General features: G+C 41.1%; 1 pseudogene; it reads right to left on the reverse strand.

Annotated features, from left to right (window-relative positions):
• Nucleotides 1–2,255: 2,255 nt before the first annotated feature.
• Nucleotides 2,256–5,167, reverse strand: LOC131180981 (uncharacterized; annotated as a pseudogene).
• Nucleotides 5,168–5,665: the final 498 nt, after the last annotated feature.

The raw sequence follows: 5,665 nt of genomic DNA on the forward strand, positions 1-5,665 counted from the left end.
AGGTCGGAGAGATCGGTGAGCGATTTAATAGACTGGTAAGGATTTGACTGATGTGAGGACTTAGCATTAATTTAATTCTTTGTGAGGAGAGATCGGAAATGTGACTGTCTATCAAAGAGAGATCGGAAATATGATTAGCTGTTAAAAGGAGACTTAGTACTGAGGTCAGTTTCAAAGTTTTATTGATTTTGGGGATCGGCTAAAATATGGTGTCAACAGCTGCCCCTCTTTACATAATTTCTATTAAAGGGAAAATTTCCCGTGTAGGAATTATGTAAAGATTCAGACTCATATTTTGGACGATTAGGTGTTCGAAACTAAAGCATATCTAAGTCAGTGACCTAGGGATCGGTATCAGAAGTTAAATTAAAATCAACTTGGATCAAGGAACCAGAGGTTGATAACAGGGAAGTTAAATTGCTGGAAATTAAAATCAACTTAGATGAAGGAACCAGAGGTTGATAACAGGAAATTTAAATTGCGGGAAATTAAAATCAACTTAGATCAAGGAACCAGAGGTTGATAACAGGAAATTTAAATTGCAGGAAATTAAAATCAACTTAGATCAAGGAACCAGAGGTTGATAACAGGAAATTTAAATTGCTGGAAATTAAAATCAACTTAGATCAAGGAACCAGAGGTTGATAACAGGAAATTTAAATTGCTGGAAATTAAAATCAACTTAGATCAAGGAACTAGAGGGTGATAACAGGAAATTTAAATTGCAGGAAATTAAAATCAACTTAGATCAAGGAACCAGAGGTTGATAACAGGAAATTTAAATTGCAGGAAATTAAAATCAACTTAGATCAAGGAACCAGAGGTTGATAACAGGAAATTAAAATCAACTTAGATCAAGGAATCAGAGGTTGATAACAGGAAATGTAAATTGCAGGAAATTAAAATCAACTTAGATCAAGGAACCAGAGGTTGATAACAGGAAATTTAAATTGCGGGAAATTAAAATCAACTTAGATCAAGGAACCAGAGGTTGATAACAGGAAATTTAAATTGCAGGAAATTAAAATCAACTTAGATCAAGGAACCAGAGGTTGATAACAAGAAATGTAAATTGCAGGAAATTAAAATCAACTTAGATCAAGGAACCAGAGGTTAATAACAGGAAATGTAAATTGCGGCAAATTAAAATCAACTTAGATCAAGGAACCAGAGGTTGATAACGGGAAATGTAAATTGCAGGAAATTAAAATCAACTTAGATCAAGGAACCAGAGGTTGATAACATAAAATTTAAATTGCAGGGAATTAAAAATCAACTTAGATCAAGGAACCAGAGGTTGATAACTGGGAAATTTAAATTGCGGGAAATTAAAATCAACTTAGATCAAGGAACCAGAGGTTGATAACAGGAAATTTAAATTGCAGGAAATTAAAATCAACTTAGATCAAGGAACCAGAGGTTGATAACAGGAAATGTAAATTGCACTTACAAAGCAAGCCTAATCCGGACACGAGCAGTTCTTCCCCAATAAAGTGTACTTAACAGAATCCCGATGGCCGATGATGAATGGAGGACGAGTTACAAGACTTAGCCTATGACCCCATTTCTTCAAATGCCCCTTTTCTGTTTTTGACTTTCTCCCGAAAAGCATCCTTGCGGGTTTTCACTTCCCCTTCGTCTATATGACTAGAAGCGCCCTTCCAGGTTTTCACATCTAGTTTTTTTTTTTTTTTTTTTTTTTTCCTGCAAATCTCCTAGTAAAGTACGTGAGATTATCAATTGTCAAATCTTAATCTTATGGCAAAAATTTTAACTGATTTAAATAGCGCATTAAATAACGAGATTGCAGAAAGATAAATATAAGGGAAAGATAGAAACATGGGGAATGAAGTGTGATTTTATTATGGTTTTAATAAAAACAAAGAAGAAGTTTCAAAGAAGAAGGGTACAAGGATAGCTCTCACATATTCCTTGTGGCTGATTTTGGAATCCCTTAACTGCCATTATTTCAAGTTCTCTGAAGCCTCATGCCGTGACAGTTTCCTCTTCATCCTGGTTTCATGCCCCCCATTCCTTATTTCTCCCTTTTTGTTCTCGGGATGCCCTTTCGGGTTTTCACCCCTAGATTTTTTATTTTTTATTTTTTGGATAACTCACTTTTTCAGGATGCCCCTTCGGGTTTTCATCCTTCACTCGTTTTACAGAAAGCGCCCCTTCGGGGTTTTCGCCTTCTTTCACACATTTTGCTAGGAGCGCCCTTTCGGGTTTTCACTCCTACTCTTTTTTTTTTTTTTTTAGGCATAGTATTTCTTGACGGTGTCAGCATTCACAGGTCTCGGAAACTCTTCACCGTCCATGTGGGTCAAAATCAAGGCTCCTCCAGAAAATGCCTTTTTAACCACATAAGGTCCCTCGTAGGTTGGTGACCATTTGCCCCGGGGATCATTTTGATTTGGTAGCACTTTCTTCAGAACTAGGTCCCCGGGTTGGAATTCGCGTGGGCGAACGCTTTTGTCAAATGCTCTAGCCATTCTCATCTGGTATAACTGCCCATGACATGCTGCTGCTAACCTTTTCTCATCCAGCAAGTTTAACTGATCTAACCTTGACTGGATCCATTCTAACTCATCAATCCCTGATTCCTTCAGAATCCTTAGGGAAGGAATTTCTACTTCAATAGGTGATACCGCTTCCATCCCGAAAACCAGTGAGTATGGAGTTGCCCCGGTTGAGGTTCTTACAGAAGTTCGATATGCGTGGAGAGCGTAGGGAAGCATATCATGCCAATCCCTATACGTGACCGTCATTTTCCGGATTATTCTCTTGAGATATTTGTTCGTAGCTTCCACCGCTCCATTCATCTGGGGACGGTATGGGGAGGAATTGAGGTGTCGGATTTTGTATTGATCACACAATTTCTGAATCTTCGGACCATTCAGATTCTTGGCGTTGTCAGTGACGATTTCATTGGGGAGACCATGCCGGCAGATGATATTGTTTCTGAGGAATTTGAGGAACGTGTTCTGCGTAATGTGTGCTTAGGACGTTGCTTCGACCCATTTGGAGAAATAGTCGATGGCCACAAGGATGAATCTGTGCCCATTGGATGCCTTGGGATTGATGGGACCAATCACATCGATGCCCCACATAGCAAAAGGCCATGGTGAGACGAGGTTGAACAACTTGTGAGGTGGCACATTTATCAGATCGGCATAGATCTGACACTTATGGCACTTCCGGAAATACTCGATGCAATCTTTTTCCATTGTGGTCCAAAAATACCCCCGTCGCATGATTTGCTTAGCCATCATGTGTCCATTGGCATGGGTTGCACAATTTCCCTCATGAGTCTCAAAAAGGATTTTCTTCGCCTCCTTTGCATCCACACATCTCAATAGTTCACCGTTGGACCCTCTCTTGTATAGGGTTTCACCACTGGGGAAGTATCCTAATGCTAATCTCCGAAGCATCCTCTTTTCGTTTTTGCTTGCTCCCAAAGGGAATTCTCTGGTTCTACAGTAGGCCAGGATGTCATGATACCAAGGCTTACCATCGGGCTCTTCTTCGATCATGAAACAGTAAGCTGGCTCATCTCTTGCTTTAATCCTCAATGCTTGAGTTGTCTGCCCTTCTTCTATTTGGGCCATAACAGCTAGAGTAGCTAAGGCATCAGCAAATTGATTCTTGTCTCTATTAAGATGAGTGAAAGAGATCTTTTCGAATTTCTTAATCAGCTCCAGTAAATACTTCTGATATGGGATCAGCTTGGGATCCTTGGTTTGCCATTCTCCCTTGACTTGGTATATAATCAGGGCTGAGTCTCCATATACTTCCAACTTCCTGATTTTCATTTTGATTGCAGCCTGTAGACCCCTCACACAAGCTTCATATTCTGCGACGTTGTTGGTGCAGTCAAATCTCAACTTAATGGCTATCGGGAAGTGCTTTCCATCTGGGGATATCAATACAGCTCCAATTCCATTCTGGGACAAATTGACGACTCAGTGAAATACATTTCCCATACTTCGGCTGGCCCCTCTTCTTCGCAGTCTACTTCATTAATATGCTCATCAGGAAACTCAAAATCCAGAGCTTCATAATCCTGGATAGGATTTTCTGCTAGGAGTTCAGCGATCACGCTACCTTTCACTGCCTTCCGGGTCATATAGACTATGTCATATTGGGAGAGTATCACCTGCCACTTGGCTATCCTACCTGGCACGAATGGGCTTTCGAAAACATATTTGATAGGATCCATCCTGGAGATGAGCCATGTCTTGTGATTCAGCATGTAGTGTTTGAGGCGGTTTGCTGTCAAGGCTAGCGCGCAGCAAGTCTTTTCTAAGAAAGAGTACCTTGACTCACAATCATTGAACTTTTTGCTCAGGTAATAAATAGCCCTTTCCTTTCGGCCAGTATCGTCATGTTGTCCCAAAACACATCCCATCGAGTTCTGTTGGACTGCCATATACAGGATCAGAGGCCTCCCCGCCACGGGTGGAACTAACACTGGTGGGTTTGACAAGTACTGCTTGATTTTCTCAAAAGCCTTTTGACAAACTGAATCCCATTGGGTGGTGTTGTTTTTCCGGAGTAGTCTGAAAATAGGCTCGGCCTTGGCAGTGAGATTAGAAATAAATCTCGATATGTAGTTAAACTTTCCCAGAAAACTGCGCACCTCCCTTTCTGTTCTTGGGGATGGCATCTCTTGAATAGCTCGAACCTTGTCGGGATCTACCTCTATTCCCTTTTCGCTCACTATGAATCCCAATAATTTCCCTGACCTAGCTCCGAATATGCATTTGGCAGGGTTCAGTTTCAACTGATATTTCCTGAGTCTCTCGAATACTTTCCTCAGCGCCCGCACATGGCTTTCTTCTCCCCGGGATTTGATGATCATATCATCCACGTACACCTCCACTTCTTTATGCATCATATCGTGGAATAATGTGACCATAGCGCGCTGATAGGTGGCACTAGCATTCTTCAACCCGAAGGGCATGACCCGATAGCAAAATACTCCCCATTGAGTGATAAAAGCGGTCTTTTCTTTGTCTTCCTCATCCATTGGGATTTGATTGTACCCAGATGCCCCATCAATGCATGAGCACCTGCCCAATCCCGCAGCATTGTCTACTAACACATCAATGTGGGGGAGAGGGAAATCATCTTTTAGACTTGCTTTATTAAGGTCCTTGTAGTCAACGCACACCCTGACTCTCCCGTCCTTTTTCATTACCGGGACGACATTAGCGACCCATTGGGGATATTTGACCACTTCCAGGAACCCAGCGTCATACTGTTTCTTGACTTCATCCCGAACTTTGAGCAGTGTGTCGGGATTCATTCTCCTTAACCACGCTTTCACGGTGTCCCGGAATTAGGGAATTTTGTGTGTCACTATCGAGGTCGGACCCACCATATCATCATAGCTTCAGGAAAATACGTCGAGGAATTCTTTAAGCGGTGATCATATCTCCCAATTCTTCACTCTCCACTACCTTAAGTTCCTTTTTACTTCTTACGTACTAAATTTATGGTGTGCATTTCGTCTCAACAAGGCATTAGGTAGGGTTCATCATTTTCATTGATTTCTTCTGTAATGTCTTCCTCAGAAACACTTGAAATGCTTGGCGATTATGGGGATTTCAAAATTAACCAGAGGAATTTCTGAGTCTATTGGATTATTAGGTGTTAATTAATG

Source organism: Hevea brasiliensis, chromosome 6 (genome assembly GCF_030052815.1).
Source record: "Hevea brasiliensis isolate MT/VB/25A 57/8 chromosome 6, ASM3005281v1, whole genome shotgun sequence".
In the NCBI taxonomy this organism is placed as follows: domain Eukaryota; kingdom Viridiplantae; phylum Streptophyta; class Magnoliopsida; order Malpighiales; family Euphorbiaceae; genus Hevea; species Hevea brasiliensis.